Here is a 21,039-nt window from a genome sequence, read left to right on the forward strand (position 1 = left end):
AAATTGTATATTTACCCACAATATAAAGGACTATATTTATTATGCTGTTTCTAATTTCAGAATTTCTAATGAACACTGATTATAGTTGACAAAAAAAAATACTTGTGGTGGTTCCCACATGAAAACCCAGGAACCAAGAGATTGCAGTAGGGAGACCACCTTAAAAGCCAACTGGAGCGGTACAGGAGTTTCTCAGGCCAGATAATTGGTTCAGTGCACAAAGGTGCTGGCCATGCAAGCCTGGCAGGCTGATTTCCACATCCTATGAAGTGAATTGAGAGAAGTGATTGCATAATACTGTCCTGTGGCCTCCAAATGCCCACTGTGGCATGCACTACAAAGTGTGCATGTTCTCTCTCTCTCTCTCTCTCTCTCTCTTACACACATACATATGCAAACAGAAATTTGCTAATTCTTTGAATATTAGAATCACATATTCTAAATGCTTATAAGTAATAAAATCTCAACAGAAAATTATGAAAATTTGAACAGAATAGAAATACTATCTGCTAAAATGGGAGTGATATGATAAAGCATTCTATAGTATGTGCATGTGGTATGTGTGTGTGTGTGTGTGTGTGTGTGTGTGTGTGTGTGTGGTGTTAATTGGTTCCTTTGAGAGTTTTGTACAAACCCCTTTCTTAACTAACACTTCACAGATGCACTCCTCTTTTCAAACTTTGCATTTTTTTAATCCATAAAGACTAATTTGTTCTGCCAAAATATTCTTGGATCTGTGTTCTTCCACTGGAGCATGGTCAACTTACCAGGGTTTATATATTTAATAGTCTATACCAGAGAAAAAGGAATATGTTGGATCAGTGATGTAAGTTTTCAATGCAGAAAATTAAAAAAAGAGAGGATTGCAATAAATAAAAGAAAATAATTTGTTAATGTAAAAAGAAATGGGACTCAAGATAAAAGCCAGAACAGTGTCAGAAACAGAAGAAGAAATATTGGTACAAATTTTGCAGCAGTTAATACTGTGGTAAATATGCATTATCAATACCTTTATATGATATACCAGCTTTGTGAAATGAACAAATTACTTGAATGTTACAAATTCCTGGTGATTATTCAAGAATAATATGCAATATCTATCTGTCTATCACCTATTTATCTATATATCATTGATTTTAATTTCATCTATCTATATCATATACATACAAAAGAAATTAAGTGAACAGTACAAAAAAACCACCCGAGACTTATCGAAGGAAGAATTTTATCTTAGACAACTTGTGTTGTCTTTCTGTTTCATTATTTATGAGTATATACTCTGGTGAGGTTTTTCCCAGTAGTTTTGTACCTCAAGAAAAAGGGTTAGTTTTTTTAAGGCAATTATTAGAGTGACAACATCCTAACATTGCCATATAGAAGTGATATTATTGAGAGCAGAAAATTGCAGTTCCTGATATCCACCTGATGTCCACCTCTTTCACAAGTGTTAGTGGGTATAGTATACTTATGAGCAGATAGGTGAAAAGTGATCACTGCAGAAATAATGCTCTTTTGTGCTGATGTCAGTGAATTTCTAAATAATCCTTCATTTTTTATTGTTATGAATTTCCAATATGTGTAAATTCAAGATCTTGCAAAATACATGATTTATATCTTTTATATTCTAATATTACAGATCATTAACACTTCAGCACCATTTTCAATATTTTTTCTGAGTGATAAGTCATCCCTATAATTTGACATTCACACATAAATAAACACACACATGCACATACTAACTGCTTCATATTCAAACATAAAACATTTGTTACTTTATAAGCATGATTACTACTAAATATACTAATTTTCCTGTGTTCTACCATACCACTTACGAACTGAAATAATTGTTTTTATCTATGTTCTTGGGATTTTTTAATAACAGGTGATTTCAATGTTCCACTTTATCAAACATATCAAACATCTGGACAAAAAAAACCCATAAGAATTCAATGACATCAAACGGACTTAATGGCTATATTTAGCATATTACAACCAAACACCAAAGAATATAAATTCTATTCAGCAACAAACAGAAATCTCTAAAATAGACCAGATATTGGGGCATAAAACAAATCCCAGGAAATCTGTAAAAATTGAAATAACTCCATTTTTGTATGCTATCTGAATACAATGATATGAAATGTAACAGCAAACACAAAGAAAACCCCCGTGAGTACACAAACTCAGGGGGATTATGCAACTCATTACTTAATGATGAATGGGTCAAAAAAAAAAAAAAAACCCAAGAAAGATACAAGTTTCAAGAACTGAATGAAAACACAATACAGTAAAACTTAAATTCTTTCTTCAGAGGGAAAAACTTAAAGATCAAAAAAATGGAAAGAATGCAAATCAATAACTCAGTAATGCAACTAAAATATTAGAAAACAAGGATCAAACTAAACTCAAATCTCATATTTAATATTTCAAAGAAATAGAAGGAAAACCCTATAGTAAAATTCACAAAATCTCCACAAAATACCCTGGATACCTAAAACAATTCTGAGCAAAAAGGTCAACACTTGAGTGATTACTCTTCCAGATATCAAGATACATTATGAAGCTGTAGTAGTAAAAACAGACATATAGACTATTCTGGCTGGTTTTGTGTGTCAACTTGACACCAGCTGGAGTTATCACAGAAAAAGGAGCTTCAGTTGGGAAAGTGGCTCCATGAGATCCAGCTATAAGGCATTTTCTCAATTAGTAATCAAAGGGGGAGGGCCCATTGTGGGTGGTGCCATCTCTGGGCTGGTAGTCTTGGGTTCTATAAGAAAGCAAGCTGAGCAAGCCAGGGGAAACAAGCCAGTTAGTAACATCCCTCCATGGCTTCTGTATCAGCTCCTTCTTTCTGACCTGCCTGAGTTCCAGTCCTGACTTCCTTGGTGATGAACAGCAGTATGGAAGTGTAACCTGAATAAACCCTTTCCTCCCCAATTTGCTTCTTTGTCATGATGTTTTTGTCCAGGAATAGAAACCCTGACTAAGACAAATTGGTACCATCATAGTGGAATATTCCTGTGATAACCTGGCCATGTTTTGGGAAGGACTGAGGAAGGACTTTGGCACTTTGGGCTACAAGATCCATTCGGTGTTAAGAGTTCTGTGGGATGTTGTATAGGAGCTTGGAAGATAATGTTGAGAACAGTGCAGAAGATGGAGGCCTGGCTTGTGAAATTCCAGAGGGAAGATTAAAGACTCTTCAGGGCCATTGCTATTTTGGATTGTGAAGATCCTGGGGTTCTGGTTAGCTGGGGCTGAAGAATCAGCTGTGATTAACAAGATACCAGAACCACTAAAGTGAAACCTTTGCATTGCAGGGACTAGCTAGATACTGGCTAGCTGGAGCTAAGAAATTAGCAGTGATTAAGAAGAGACTAGCATCATTGTGGTAACATCTTCTGGGAAGGGTTTTCTGAGAGCATAAAGAGGCTGTGTTCCAGAGATAGCGAAAGTTGTACCTCGTGCAGCAGCAGGACTTGGTAATGTGTAACAGTCACCCAGGTGGTACTGGTTTTGAAGGCATGAAGGGGTCATGCAGAGCAGCTTAGGCTCAGCACTGTGAGAGGCCATGGAAGGCCATTGGTGAAGGTGCAGTCTCAGTTGCAGTTGATGGCCCAGAACTGACTGAAGTGTTTTGGAGATGCCAGTACCATGAGATGATCACCAATAACAGCAGCAACAGTGGAGTACAGACAGTTAGAGTATAGAAGATAATGTGTGTGCTATGAAGGTCAAGGCTAGAGAAGTGACCCAAGCCCTTGGAGGAGCCCAGAAGAACGTGAGTTGGATCCCAGAAATTGGATGGTTGGAGATTGATGTTTGGTTTTGATTGTGACTGTGCCCTGATATTTTTCCCTCTTAAAGGAAGAAAGTATTTTAGTGAAGCCCACATTTAAGAGACTTTGGATTTTAAAAGATATTGGACATTTTAAAGGGGTTGAACTTTATTTAATATACAAGACTGTGGGACTTTAAAATTTATTTAGATCTTGGGGATGAATAAGAAAGTAAGGGTTGAAGCTTAATAGTGATGTGTTTGTGTGTCAAGTTGACAAGGTGTCAATTGTACTGGCTGGCTTTGTATGTCAACTTGACACAGGCTGGAGTTATCACAGAAAAAGGAGCTTCAGTTGGGGAAGTGGCTCCATGAGATCCAGCAGTAAGACATTTTCTCAATTAGTAATCAAGGGGGAAGGGCCCATTGTGGTGGTGCCTTCGCTTGGCTGGTAGTCTTGGGTTCTATAAGAAAGCAAGCTTAGCAAGCCAGGGGAAGCAAGCCAGTTAGTAATATCCCTTCATGGCCTCTGCATCATCTCCTGCTTCCTGACCTNCCTGAGTTCCAGTCCTGACTTCCTTGGTGATGAACAACAGTATGGAAGGGTAAGCTGAATAAACCCTTTCCTCCCCAATTTGCTTCTTGGTCATGATGTTTTTGTCCAGGAATAGAAACCCTGATTAAGACATGGACCATTGGTAAAAATAAGAGCTTCAAGGATTGCTGCATACAACGATGTCAATTTAATATTTAATAATGATAACAAAACATGCACTGTAATAAACAACCATCTTCAACAAGTCACACAAGAAAACTGGATATCCATATACAGAATAATGAATTTAGATCTGAACCTGACACAAAATACAACTCTCTATGTACAAAGGGGCAAAAGTGAAACCTGGATCATTTAAGGTGCTAGAAGAAAACATAGTATGTACATAAAAGTATATCAAGGGATATTGCATTGCCACAGACTGGACTCAGTTGGTCCCTCTACCCGCAGGGAACCAGGGTTTTGGTACTCAGGTGGGCAAGAAGTTGGCGAAAAAAATGACAGACACTGACACAGAGAGAGTGCTGTATCTGAATGTAATTTTCAAAGTGAGCATCAGACTTATATTACAGAAGAAAACAAAGAAGTTAGGTGACACATCAGCCAAGGTACATTGAAGTTATCTGACACAAAACAGAGACATGCATACATAAAGACTGACAGGAACCAGGCAGTGTTTATAACTGAGATAAGATCAGCCCTATCTAAAGTCAGCTCCTGACAGGAGCCAGATGAAAGGGCTAATATGCCCAGGTGCAATTCTGGTCTATTGTATAACCCATCACCAGGGGTTTCTGCTCTTGCTAACTTTTTCCTCTTGCTAACTTTTTCATAAATAATATAATACTCTAGTTCCTCCTTAAACCATAATCCTCCTTCTTCCTAGACCACTGTAAATTCCTGCATATGGGAATGACTTGGTTATAATTCTAAGTTTACTTTGTTGAAATAGCCCTGAGATTTTTTTTAACTCTTATCCAGCAAACTGCAGGATGACTGATTAATTATCAACACTGAGGGCATTTCATCTGAATGAGTGACGTTCTTACAAAATTCCAAGCCCAGGGTCAGCTCAAGGACTGCCTAGGACATTGGTGAAGGACAGGAAGCAAAGTTCAACCTAATTTAGGTATTTGACAAATCATTTCTTGGAGGTACCTATAATAAAACAATACTGAAATAAAGCACACAGACTCATTCAGCAACTATTGCAAGGACAGATTTGCAGCACTCATGCTAAGGCATGGGGGATGCCAAGGCACCAGGAGACTAAGTTTCCTTCAGACTTTTTGCCTCAGGACTGTGGACAAACTTTTGGACTTGCCACGAAGACTTCACTGGAGTGGGTTTGGCACTGCATAGTAGATTCCATTCTGAATAAAATGTCACTTGCCCATAAACAAAGTCTCTCTTTTGACAGATAGAACCTCAGAAAACTAATAGGATTTTGTAACGATAGAAAACAACAACAACAACAACAACAACAACAACAACAAAAACAGAGTTGAAAGAAAGCCCACCACTCACGAAAAAGTCTTTGTGAGCTATCTATCTGACAATGGTGAATATCCATAATACACAAAGAACTCCAAGAACAGTGAAGAAAACAAATTATTGAATTAAATAATGGGTTATGGATATTGAACAGAGAATTCTCAAAAATCTAAATGAAAGCATTTTAAGAAGTATTGCAAAAATATTTTCACCCTCCCTAGCAATTCAGGAAATGCAAATTAAAACAAATTTGAGGTTTTTTCCTTACCCATTCAGAATTGCATAGATCAAAAAATCAACTAACAATAAATTCTGCTAACCATTTTGTGAAAATGGATTCCATATTCACTCCTGGTAGAATTGCAAACTATTACATCCACTCCCCTAGAAATCAGTCTGTATACTTCTCAAAAAGCTAAATGTATATCTGCCGTTTGACCTAGCTAAACTATCACTTAACATTATGATACAAGTACTCTATATTTTATTCTACTATAAGAGATACTCTTGCTCATCCATACTCATTATTACTCTGTTTCCAAGACCTAAAAAGTGACAACATCTTAATGTAGTTCAACTGATGAATGGATATGAAAATTTGGTGCATATACACGATGGACGATTTCTTTAGCTCTATAAAAAATGAAATAATAAAATCTGTTAAATTATACATAAATGGATGGAACTTGGAAAGAGCAGAAAAAGTAAGGTAACCAAGATAAAGAAAGACAGATGTTGTGTTTTTCTGTCATCTAATTCCAAATCTTTTAATATAAGGATGTATCCTGTAGTAACAACAAAAAAAACAGTAAATTAAAATGGTCCTTTAGTGGTGGAGGCTAGAGAGATGCATATGTTACAAGTGATTTTTAAGTTGAAGATTGTGAAAAAGCATTGCATGGAGACGAGTGAGAATATCCCTTTTAAATTATTGAACACAGGAGTCCAAGGGACTTGCAAAACATTTTAGGATCTTAATTTTTCTGATAGTTGCCTCCCAGAGATTGAAGTATAACTTTTCTCTTATGTTGTTATCTATCTACAGCCAACAGTGCTTTAAAATTAATGTATGCTGAAACATTGTACATTAAGAAAAATAGACATATGGCAATAGACTAGAGCAGAAAACTTCTAAGTAAGCTTATATATCTGCAGTTAACCAATATTCAATAGTGTGACATGTACATTGGAGAAAGAAAACTATTTCACAAATGATGCAAGGAGGAAACTATACAGACATACTTAAAGATGGAAGTGACATTTTCTTTTACTGTTTATAGAACTCAGATCCAATGGATGAAAGACGATGTTAGACCCAAATCTATGCAACTATTGTAGGAAACTATTGGAGAAGAGCTTCAATATATTGGTACCCGTAATGACTGACTTTTTGGACAAAGCTTTCAAGACAGAAATAAAAGCAAAAATTGATCAGTGGCATTATAGAGCTTATGTACAGCAATGTTAATAGCTGATAGAGTTAAGGGACAACCTATGACCTATATTTAATGTTTAAAATGTAAATAATTTGTGATAGTTAATTTTCATTCCCAACTTCACTGGGTTTAGAATCACAATGTAAACAAGCCTTTTGGTATATTTATAGGTGTTTTTCAAGAACATTTTTACTGATCAGTGGAGACGTACACTGAATATAGGAGAGAGTACCCCATAAATGGGGTCCAGGACTAAATAAAAAAATAGAATGAAATTTGCTTTTGCCATGTATTTTGTGATGTCAAGGAGAAAGAAGCAAATACAGAAAACCATACTGTGCTTATGTTTTGATAAATCTGATCATGTAGTTTGTACTACTTGAGACTGCTTTGTGACACTAATAATTAAGAATCTGAAGCTATTTGTAGGAAAATCCTAACTGCTATGAGCAGAGATTTATGTGCCATTCTGGTAGGCATGTGTAAGACCAGAATGCTTAAAGAAATTGGAGAGCAGGCCTCCAACAAATATTTCATAGGAGAACAGGACTCTGTTGAAAACTGGGTTACAGGACATTTAAATTATATCTATTCACGAATGTTGCTCTTTTCTGATCTTGTTCTCAGAACCTGAGTGTGACTGAACATAAGAGCAATTAACTAACTTGTTTGACACAGAAAATCCGTCCAGGGTAGCACCACTTATCTGGGTCGTGTGTCCAGGTCATCACTCATATTCAGTGTAGATTGAGAGAAGCAGGTAGAAAAGACGATGAAAAACAGGAAGCTTGGTGAAAAATTTAGTTGGTGGTAAACTGGTGAGGACAAAAACAACTGTAATATTTAAAGAGATTAGCAACATTGAAAAAAAGCTGTGTCTGCATTGCAGCAAGAGTCTTGAGGGCAAGACACATCATTTATTGTCTCTGCGTTGCTAAAATATAAACCCACTTGAAACAGGGGGAATTGAATGGGAATGGTGTTAAAGTGGTTGTTGGAAAATAGCAACACAAGAAAAATATTTCCCTAGAATCTACCTGAAAGGCCCACAGAGGACAATTCAACTATGGTCCAAAGGGTCCACTCACATCCTGCACTGGCAGCAGAATATTGGCAGCATCACTCATCCATACCATATTGGATCATTTGAGGCATGATAAGTGCAAAAGTAAAGGTCACATGAAGACTTATGTCAAAGTTTCAGAAAGTCCAAGTGATATATGGTAGAGATGAATTTCTGCCAAGAGGCCCTCTAAAGATAGGAAGAGGAGATGATGCATTTAGGCAAACTGCAATGGAAGACACACAATTTTGGAGGCGTGAGGACTGTAGGATTCCACAGAATAAAGCTACAGACAAGGAGTGAAACCAAATTAGAAAGAAGCTATGTGTACTTCAGAAGGAGAAGATAGAAGGCCAGGGATGCCTATGATCATTTGGGTACAGATTGTTCTATTCTAAGACTTGTCTTGATAGCTTTCATTTTTTTCATTAGTCCTGTCTTTTTTGTTTGTTTGTTTGTTTGTTATCTCCCTATCTCATTCATGGTGGAATGATATACTTACTTTGAATCACACTATATTCAATGTTTTTAACCTGATGTTAATTTTTTTGAGAAACTCACAGGGTACTTCTGAAATTCAAGGTTTTATCTTGAATCTCAGAAGAAGTATAATCTTTTGAACACTATTGTGCGACAAAAACCACACAATTTGGGGGATTTTTCAGAGATGATCTAAATGTGTTTTGAATTATGAGATTAAAATAATGCTTACTGGGGAAATAGTGGATTGCTATAACTTAAAGTGAATGAATTTGGGTGTCACGATGACATTGTGATGGTCATTCTTCATTGCCAACCTGACTGGATAAAGATCACCATGGAGACACACTGCTAGATGTGTCTATGAAGAAATTCCAGAAAAATTTAACCGAAAGAAGATTAATCATAAGTGTTGGTGGTACTATTGGGTGGCATTGGGTCCATAGTGAGTAAAAAAAATTAATCAAGTGAACACGAGCAATCATCTCTCTGCTTCCAGACAGCAGATGGTAAATGATTCAAACACATACTTTTCTTTTTTAAAATTTACTTTACTACACAAACCTGGAAGCTAAAGAACATCACACACCAAAATTAATCATACCCACATCTGTACACATCAGTTACACAGTTAGAATATGCATTCTGAAGCTGTGGAGCTTCACATAGGGATGCTCGCTTTCACCATCAAGTATTTTATCCTCTTATCTAACATCAAAAAATGATGAGGCCTTTACAGAGTGAGAACTAGAAACACAATTGGCTTTATATTCTCTTCCCTAACTCATTCCCATCACCTGCACTCAGTCCTTCCTCATCCCCTAACATTTAGCCTTTATCATATGTTTTCTATGTTTTATTCGATGTACCTGTGCTTATTTACATTTATATTTCTATATAAAATTGGCTAGTTTCTACATATGAGGGAGAGCATGTGGCTATTTTTTTTGAGAGTGTGTGAACTGGCTTCATATTATACATTGCAAGTTTGTTAATTTCCATGCAAATTTTGTGATTTTATCTGCTTTAGAGATGAATGGTACTTAATTTTATACTTTCTTCATACATTCTATTTCCAAATAGATATCTTTCAAGAGCAAAACTAAAAATAACCAATAATTATATGCAAATGTTCAATATACATACAAGGAAAATGAGAACCATAACTACAGTGAGATATGATCTCATTTCATTAGAGTGGCCTTTATGAAATGACAAAAGTATGGTAAATACAAATATGAGGGGGAAATAATTTTTTTATACACTCTTGATGAGACTCTCGCTATCTCCCAACTGGGTATAGATATAGAGGAAATGAAGTCAGCATACACAAGAGGCATCTCCATATCTGTGCTTATTAAGCGGCACTATTCAGAGTAGCTAAGATGTGGATGATTCCTGGAAACCCAATGGCAGATGAATAACTAAAGAAAAAAATAGATTTATGTATCTACTTTTATATTTACACTATTCAGCTATTTATAACTGCACAATACTCAATTGTATGTGTATGTTTAAGTAAAAATGAGTGAATTCCTGGAATGTGTATCAAAGTGGTTAGAAGTGGAAGACACCAAGTGAAGCACACAGGAAGGCAAGCATCACACATTCTCTCTCATATGTGGCAATGAATATGAATGCATGCTAGCTTGGAATTACAAGGGAATGGGAAGGGAAGGCAGAAGGTTGATATTGTGCTGATGTGAATCAGAATGTTCCCTGAAGGCTCTGGTATTTGAACACTTAATGACACTGTTTGTGGGAGGTTTAGAAGGTGTGGTCTTGTTTGGGGTATTATGTCACTGGAGGAGGCTTTGAGAGTTTAAATCATGATTTACAGTTCATTGGTTCTGCTTTGAGCTTTTGGAGGAGATGATATCACTCAGCTTCCTGCTCCATCCAGCAAGTCTTGCTTCTCTGCATCCTTACCAGGACAGAACTGTATCCATCTGGAACCATGAACCCAAACAAACTCTTCCTTCTACAAATTGCTTCTGGTCATGGTGTTTTATCATAACCACAGAAAAGCAAGTCATACAGAATGACATTCTCCATATGGGACTGTCGAAACAACATCTAATAATGTATAGAATTAGCCCATGTAAATAAAAATAATGATGATAAATTTGTAGAAGAGTTGTAACACAAGAATTCACAAGTATTCTTTCACTGAAGAGACAAACTACTTACAGGATTGAAAGGTAGGCATCCTGTGGAAAAGGATGACAGGGGTGGAGTTGTGAAAGGACTCAGTTTTATTTAAGGAGCTGGCAGCTGGGAGTTTGACCATGCACCAGTGAGTATTGGGCAACACAAATAGGACTTGGTGGTTTCTTTTTCTTTCTTTTTCTCTTTTTCCTGGGTGGAGACACAAAGGTTGAGAGGATGGACCTGGGTGGATTGGCAAGTGAGTGTGATCAGGTTTCATTTTCTAAATAATCCATAAAATACTATGTGTGATAAAAATGTAAGTGACTCTGCTACTTAAAGCATAGTCTCAGTAATGTAAAAATGGTTGTGATGTCATGGCTGCCTCTTCCTTTTTCTTCGTTTTGAAGTTGACTTCATCATCACTTTCTCCCACTTGGTATCTGGAGATAAAGTATCATTCCTATTATCATGTCACAATTCTTGATGCACAAATATAAATTAGATCACTGGTTTGTAATCTAGAATTGCTACCTTTTGTCAAGTAGACCTACCCATATAGTATCCCATACAGATAAATTTCTTCAAGGTGAATAACTACTACTACATGTGACAATTTTGTTCTCAATAAAATTAATATTTATCGTAATATTTATAAGACGCATCATTTATTACTTATGAATTTATTCTTGGTAGCATATGGTTTTGGGTGATGATGGCATTGCCTAGAATCATTTGAGTATTATCTTCAGTAACAGAAAACATATTAAATTAACTAAGCACTGAGCATGTATTCTGAGAGGTAAAAGGGTAAGTCCTTTGGCATCACAGCAATAGATTTCATTTTATTAAACAATTTGGTATTTTTGTATTTGGCTCTTTTATAAATTGTGGCTTTGAAATTACCTTGTCAAATTTCTTTTTGATGTAGTTATATAAATTTGAGTTGGCTTTTCAATATTTATTTACTTAATCTCGGCATGATAGTACACACATCCTCCCAGGATTTGGGAAACTGAGGGAGGAGAGTTGTGAGTTTGAGGTTAACCTAGGCTACAAAAGAAAATTGGGTAACAACAACAACAACAAAAAACCTTCTCATAATAAATATCTATGCTGTAACTTTAATGTTTCTAAATTATAATGATGATTCTTGTTCAATTAATTCAATTTCTCATAATAATATGTTAGTACAAGAATCTCTCTAATTTCTATTCATTCCCTGAATCTAACATTCTTATCCCTTTAAATATATATTTTTTTTATGTTTTGAAAAAAATCTATATAATTGTAGTTCCTATAAAGCACTTTGATAGATATATGGAAACATTGAACATGAGATTCTTTGAAACTATTTAATTCGAGGAAGGAAAAGAGATGTGTGAAACGTACAAGTTAGGTTAAGCTTAGATAAGATGCTAGTAAGTAGAGCATGCGTGAGTTATACACTGAGAAGAGCAGAGCACCAAGGGCACAGATTATGCATGAGGCATCAAGAATGTATGAGACACCAGAGGCACTGAATAACAGGATAAATTAAATATACATGAAACACATGAAACACTTATTATTCATGAGGTCTTAATTCAGTCACATATTGTTGACATCCATTTTGGCCCTCACAGTTCTGTGCCCAGAAAACTCACATAAAACCCATAGCTGTGCAGTAAGATCATCTGCAAGCTGTTGCTATTAGCCAGGCATACTTATCTCTGTGCTTCTCCAGTGAAGCAAGAATGTAGCACTTGCCCAGGGCAATTCCTGCCAGTGGGTATTTTGTTGGGATATCAACCCTTATTTTGGAAGCTCTGTAATTATAGAGAAAGCAGAGATAGGAAAATTACATACTTCACTCTGAATTCACATGCATGCCCTGTTGAATGCACACATTGCTATAAATATACTATTGTCTCTGTCTTCCCTCATGCTGAATATATCAAATGCGTGTAAAAAATAAGGTGTTTTTGAACTATTGGATTTGATGTTTCCCCTAGTCGGTGATCCTTTGTGAGTCCTTCTTTTGTACTGTACTGGGAGTTCCTTGTTGTTTGAAGTAACTTCCCATAGAGACTCCACTGGTCCAAGTAAGTATTATTTTATCTTTGAATTTATTTCATTGACAGAGAACCCTCAATACCTTTAACAGAATGCATAAAACATCCATTAAATATTTAATCTCCTTAGAAAACCTATTTAATTTTCAAGCACTAATAATGTTGTCACAGATAAACTGCTATGCATACTAATACAACATAAACACAAATCATATTTGATGTGTAGCAGATGAGCAAGCGCGTGTGCACGCACACACACACACACACACACACACACACACACACACACACACACACACACGAAAGCAATAACTTATAAAGCTGGACATTGCCATAAGTGAACTTACAGGAGAAGAAGCAGACACTTATTGGTCTTTTCAACTGATCTCCTGATGTTGAGTAAAACCACAATTGCATTGTTGACTTACAAACAGAAAGACATTAATAATTCAGTCACAGTAAGTCTATTTGGAGCCCCTCTCTTTTATTTTCAGTCAGCTCCTGCCAAGACATCACCAAATTTGTGGCTGATATTTTAGACCAAATCCCACATCTCACCTTGAATTCAGAGATTTCTTTGTAAGACAGATCAACTAAGCCTATGCTAAATCTATGGCCCAGCCTGTTTAATAGTAAAAAGCACCAGTAGTTGTAGCTACTGTTGGAAAGTCTAGATTAAACTAAAACTGCTGATATAGATATTTTATAGAAAAATGCAAGATTTTTGAAGTAACTGAAAGTGCATTGGAAATGGTGCTTGTATTAGGGTTGTTTCTCTCCAAATACTCTTTTCAGTTGTGTTTACTTCCAGGAGAATGTGCCATGTACTGTAATACTGTTTGATGATATTTCCTGAGTATTCCACATGATTGGATACAAAATTATCTGTTCCCATATTCTTTACTTCAACAATTTCTTTGAAATGTCAACATTTCCCACAAGTAACATAAATGTTCAGAACTTATAAACTTTAGAAAATAAGCTGAATAATTGTTATTTAATGATGATTATTATAAAACACATGATTTCTTTGCTTTATGATAGATTCAATTATAGTTCTTCTAAATACATTTTATTTACATGGTATTTTGTTTGGTCTCATTAGTCAACCAGCTAATCAAATGGACAGTTCATGTGATAAAGTCAATTATGTAGTTAAGTTAAACTCAAACAAACAAACAAAATCAATAAGTGAGTAATTACCACTGTTTTACCTCCTCTGAATAGTTGGTGAATTTATACCCATGGAAATCCAAGTCTTTATGGTTTTCTGAAACATCAATATTATACCACATAGAGTAGAAACCTGCATTGTGGATGGTCCGTACAGAAAATAATGACTACCTTCTATCTATTAATCTGAATGACTTGGCACAAAGAAGAAAATGCATTATATTTGTGACATAAAAACTAAAAACTTTTTGTTAAGGTAGTTTGGATTTATAAGTGATGTCCTGAAATGGACATTTATTTGGGCTCATGGTTACAGTTATGGGAGTGAAGGCACAGAAGGCATGGCAGAGAGTGGGGCAGAGGCTCTCATACCTGGTGGGTCAGGAGGAAGAGTGTTAGACAGGCACTGGAAATAATCCCACTGTGATGGTTTGGTAAGTGATGAACATTTTAAATAAAAAAAAAATATTTTGTTCTCTTGAAAGCTCAATACCATACAATGATGGGCAGCTTCTTTCATAATGGATTATGTTTTTCTTGTTTTGTTTTAGTTTGAGACAGAGTCTCAAGTAGACCAAGCTTGAATTCACAATCCTCTTGCCTCTTCTTTGCAAGTAACAGGATTCAGGCACCTATCAATCACATCTGAATTGCTTCTTACTTCTTATTGTAAGTTATCAAACTCAATTATCTGTAAAATGCCACTTTAAAAACACATTTAAAGTATTTAGTAGTTTGCCTAAGTTACAGGATCTTTGTGCTGGCTACTTTTATGTCAACTTGACACAAGCTAGAGTCAGTTGAGAGGAGGGAGACTCAACTGAGAAAATATCGTCATAAAATCAGGCTGTAGGAAAACCTGTATATGGAGTTTTTAAAATTAGTGATCACTGGGGAAGAGTCAAGGCCGTGGTGGCTGGTGCCACAATTGATGCTGTGAGAAAGCAAGCTGGGCAAATGCTAATGTGAAAGCCAGTGAGAAGCACTTCTTCATGGCCTCTGTGCAAGCTCCTGCCTTCAGGTTCTGGCCTGATCGAGTTCTACCCTAACTACTTTTGGTGATGTGCTTGTAAGTGGAAGTGTGAATGGAATAATTCGTTTCCTCCCTAAGTTGCTTTCATTTGTGGCATTTCATTGCATCAATAGTAACCTTAGCTAAGACAAATGTCAAAACACGTCCCAAGTGGCGCTTTACCAGTCACATATTGTTAGTCTCTTGAGTTAACAGTCCCATTCGAACTCACATATCAATAACAAACCAGAACATATTAGTAACATCCAGCTATACTTTTTCTCTACATGTAGACATTTAGCTATGTTTTATAGGTATGCTTTCTACTATTCCTATCCCTTGTACCACTTTGCCCACCATCTATTCAGACATTCATGTATCCGTCTATCTTTCATCCTACTGTAGAGAGAGAAAAAGCCTTTCTTTTATCCCCCCCTCATTCTTTCTCTGAGGATACAATTACATTCTCATGAAGTGGATTAACATGTAAGAAATTGGTTTAATTATACTTCATGGATAAGCATCTAACAAGAATATAAAATTTAAAAAAAAAAAAGGCTAAATGATTGAAGCTGACATGACATCTGGGGTCTAAAACAGAATAGGGTGTTAGGATTTCCCCCAATCTATGGGGGTGCGCGAGGAGGAGAAACATGCCAAATCCACCTGGCCTTATTGTTTGTACAAAGTCTTTCTAATGCTAGGCGTCGCCTAGAGTAACTCACGAACGACACTAGGATTTATTAATGAAAGTTTTCTTTATAGGTATAATCTTCTTTTCCAGTTCTCACAATGTGTAAGAATTCTCAAAAAACATTCTGCTTGAGAGCATGGCAGGAAGGTTCACAGTGGAGTTGTTGCTTACATCCACGTTGTGCAGTGCTATGTCCTCTACCATGTCAAGGCTCAGGAGTCTGCACCTCAAAGCAGAGCACCGTTATATAATAAGTACCTTGAACTGGAAGAATATTGCCCTGCCCTTCCTTCTCCTGCCTGTCCATCTCTTATTCCATGAGACATAGAAGCAAGAATCCTTGGTTTGTTGTTTTGTTTGCTTTTGTTTTTTTGTTTGTTTGTTTGATTGACTGCAGGGACAAAGTGGACTCTTGACCCTTCCCCTGTGCAAGTCATAAACTAGAAACATGCTTTTGTCCCTAGTTCATTGAGGACTCTTCCCAGGTGGTGCCTTCCCCCTTACCAGTAGAATCACTGCTATCCAGGGACGACAAGAAGAACTTGAATGGACCAGCCTTTTTGGTCCATTCCATAGGTTCCTTCCTCAGAATCTGATCATTAGATTGTGTGCCCCTGAGAAATAAAAAGGTGATGAAAAATAGCAATAGAATAAGTGTAAGACAAATGATAGAGTACTAAATAGAGAAGATTGCCTATGTTCACATTTAGTGTAATGATCTAAATTAAAAACAATTAGGTATCTGTGAAAGGTCTTTGCAGAATTTTCACACAGACAACTGAACATTCAAGTCTGGGTTAGAGAAACTTCTATGATTAAAAGTATAAATGCGGTGTCACTACTCTGACTCAATTAATGTTTAAAATCAAACCTAGAGAGTGTCTGGTACTGGGAATCAGTCTGTGTTAGAATGGGAACACAAAGATAATATTATACAAATTTAAATATCTTCTTTGAGTCTAAGTTACCTTTAGTATAGATATTCTGGCAAAAAAACTACATTGAAAAGTTATAATGGTGGCTTTTAATTCTTTGTTATTTCTATACCAAATTTAGGAGTAGGTTTTTACAGAAATGAAATAAATGCAGAGATGATTTCATATAGCAGATCACATTTTAAATTGATTTTGTGTCTGCATGAGAAGTATGTGAACTAGTCAGAGGACTTTGTAGAGTGAGTTCTCTCTCTTTCCTTGGTGGATTCTGTGATCAAACTCAAGTCCCTGGATTTGGTGCAAGCAATTTTACTTGCTGCGTTTCTTACTGGCACAATATTACTGATTTTAAAAAGTTAATTAAAAATATTTAGTAATTTTTGAAACAATAGAAGGCTATCAAATGGTATTTGCAGAGCCTGATGTTCTGAAAGAAGAAAGTGAATACCATAAAGACATATAACTATGGTAATAGACCTGGGCAAGCACCATTCTCATCAAGCAAATTCAGAGTTGACTTATACTCTTAGCATTTGAGTTAATTATCCATGCTGAAGTTTCTGGAATTCTGGTTGTTAACATTTTTAGTTGGCTTAAGTATCTAAAGGAAAAGGACAGGCTGACATCAGCATATGAATAGTCTGGGTAGCTATGATTTTTCTTAGAGAATATTTGTGGCATTTCTCATTATTTGTACTTTCTTTATAAGTCTAACTAAAGCCTTTTGCTTTTAATATTTCGCCTCAGGGAAGCATTATGCTCATGTGCCCGTGATCAGAATTCTAAGTCCAAAACATCTAAACATCCCATCCCGTGTTGAATTCAAACTAGCGCTTCAGCTCATCATTTCAGGACATATGATGCAGGAAATGGTGACATTTGTGTAATAATTAACATTCTTCTGCAGTACATGGTTGCATCTACACATCTATCCTGTTAATGTATTGTAAAGAACATGATTATATGCACGTTTATATATTTATGTTTACATAAATATTCAAGTTACTGGCTTAAAAGTTAAATCATTACATGATTTCTTGGTCCATTCTGGTGTGACAGGTATCAAATGATTATGAGTTCCAGATGAATCTAAGCTACATATTAAGGCCATCTCTCAAAACAGCAAAAACCAAAAACTAAAAGGAAACACCTATGTGTGAAGGAAACTCCAAAGACATTGCTAGTTAAGAAACAGTCAAATATGCAGAAAATAATGTAAAACATAGCAACTTTCTATTTTTAATCTACATGTACAAATTTATTCTCACACATGACTAGATATCCATAAAACCTTTACATGTGGACTTGTAAATATTTATAATTGGTTTTGGTGACAGGTGCAAAACTGATGATAATGAGTTATTCTAGGTGATGAAAAGATATTAAAACATTTTAATTCTTAATTTATTGTTAGAATTATTATATATTATAAGGGGAATAAAATTTTTTGCATTGGTTTTGTTATTGAATACAAAATATACTTCTTACATTGATATATGCTGTCTACCATCTTAGGGAAGGTAAATTTTATTTATTTTTAAGTTTTAAAAAATTATTTTGTATATTTTTATATTATGAAAATGTATTTTTAAAGACCATAATTAAATTTTTTTTCAAGTAACTAAGTTATATTTCATATTTTATTAAAAGCATGTGTAAGGTTTTATGAAGTACTCATTAAAAATACAAATAACCAAACACAAATTTGCTCTAAAATGGTTGGTTTCTCAACATGTCAGTGTGATTTCCTGTCTGTCTGCTTACAGTAAGGCAATAGTTCTTCAGCTCATCAGATACGAAGAGCACCTGTGCTTTCAAGTGCAGAGAATCCTGCGGAAATTGAAGTGCATTTATCCGTGAACATTTTGTGCACTGCATTGTAGACACTGTTTTGTATGTGATAGAACATATTTTTCCCAAGCACCACTATGCCATCCAATCTCTAGTTTCTCTATCACTATCATTAAACTTTATGAGCATAGCTTGTGATGTGCAAACAAAAGCTTGGAAAAGATAATTGACAATTTGGACTTTTATAAAACAGATGCTAGTTTTGTGATCATCATAATAAGTATTATCATTGTTATTATCATTAAAACAATGTTTATATTGAGACATTTGTTATCTGTGCAAATGAAGTATAGGTAACATCAGGTTTTAAAATAATTTAATAAATTTCAGATTGATAAAATAATTTGAACTGTCATAATTTTTAAGCTACCTCACCTTTCCAAAAATCAATTTTCTTCTCTCCTTTCTATAGAATAGAAGCAGATATCATACAAGAAAGAAAATTTTCTTTAAGATCATCTAGGCTTGTCTTGTTAGGGAAATTGACTATTGTAGAGATTTACCCCATGTGGGAGGAAATGGAAGTTTCTAGAGATGGAAGGAGACCCAAAGAATATGAAAAGGTACTTTTCCCAGCTTGCATGTGGGCATTTTATATCCTCCTAAACACTTGTTTGCCACCGGTTTTATTATGATCAAATAAGAAGCCACAATTCTCATGATATATAATAGGTATAAATTCTATTCAGTGAATCTTTATAATTACTTTTTCTCTTGACATAGTTTTACAATGTACTACCCCTGCATTATCTCTGCTTTAATGAATAAAATCTGGATGAAATATGTTATTTGCACATTTAAGCTGAGTGTTGAGCCTGTGGGAAGCTTGTCCATGTATCACTTCCATCTTGAGGGAGTACTGAAGCCCAGGGGCAGTGTATAAAGCTGAATCCTAAAGTGAAAGGTAGACCAGAAGTTCCCAGGTCTATAGTCCCATAAAATGGAGCCTTCGGGTTTGTAGTAAAGATGTTCTCCATAAGCTGCAATAGAAAAATGTTTACTCCATTATTATTCTTTTGTATTTGAAGCTAACACTGAGGATTTCTAAATGTTTGTTTTCCTTTTTCTGTCTCAACTAGGGAACCTCCTATGGGCTCTCTTCCTGTAGGCATGATGGTTATGAGCAGAAGAGAATCATAATGGGCCTGAGCTGCAGCACATTGGAGTTCTGTTACAATGTATTAATAGTTACAAATACAATAGTTTAAAGCAAAGCTGGGCCTACAGGTTGGTGGTGTGGCTGAATGCTCATGAGACCCTAAATCCAATCCCCAGTACTGCAAAATAATGAGATTATGATGATGATGATGATGATGATACTGATGTTGATGATAAAAACATTAAGATCTAAATACTTGTTTATTAGCCTGATATATTTGGTAAAGCAACATAGATCACAAATAAAAATATTCATATATAAAATAGTTTTGAACGCATAGACTGACATGATTTTGACCTTTCAGGAGTCAACCTTTAGATGGTTTAGAACTAGGACCAGTGATGCCTACACAATTGAGCTGTTTACTGGTGTCTTTCTTCTTAGCTTCTGGCAGAATTTAGTGTGACCCTTTCCAGGCTACTGCAGAGAGGTTCCTGGAGACATGTGCCAGTTTTCTGTAATCTGCTTTGCATTATCCACAGTCCAAACATTGATAGATGGATGCATCCCTTAATCCTCTGCAGTGTATTTTAGACTGTGGGAGAATGATGGCCACTCTTTGAAATCCTTGCTCAGTTATGAATTTAGTCATTCAGTTTTCCCTTAGTCACAGTGATTCTCTCTGTGCTTTTTCTGAAATACATTGTCATCAATCTATTCTCTTTTCCTCTTGCTCCGGGTGACCACACATCTATCTTTTCTGTTGTTTTGTGTCTTTAAGAACTTATGGATGTCTATTGTGGAGAAGGGCATCACAGTGAGTGGCTTCTTTCCAAAGGTGATGCCTTTGGGATGTGTGGGTGTGCTTGAATTTCACCTATTAATGCCTTGTAGTTTTTAAGTTTGTAGTTGGATCCTTTTTATTTTATTTTATTACTGGTACATGAAAGTCAGGGCTGCTGATTTTTGCTATTGTGAGGAAAGCTAAAATTAATAATTTGAACAAGTCTTAATGGATACAGATTTTCACTTAATTTACATGCTTACTAGTTTATTGATGAAGTTATTTGCCATAAGCCATAAACACACATCTTGTTTTTCACTTCAAAAAAGGGATAGAATATAAAAAGATAAACAAGAAAAATTCAATTTATTGATTTGAAGCAAGTATGTTTGATGTAAGATTAACTATAATTAGAAGTTTTAACTTAGAAGTTATACTTCAGAACATTCTAGAAAACTCTCAGGATGTTGGTGTATTAGGCA

This window comes from Mus pahari, chromosome 10 (genome assembly GCF_900095145.1).
Source record: "Mus pahari chromosome 10, PAHARI_EIJ_v1.1, whole genome shotgun sequence".
In the NCBI taxonomy this organism is placed as follows: Eukaryota; Metazoa; Chordata; class Mammalia; order Rodentia; family Muridae; genus Mus; species Mus pahari.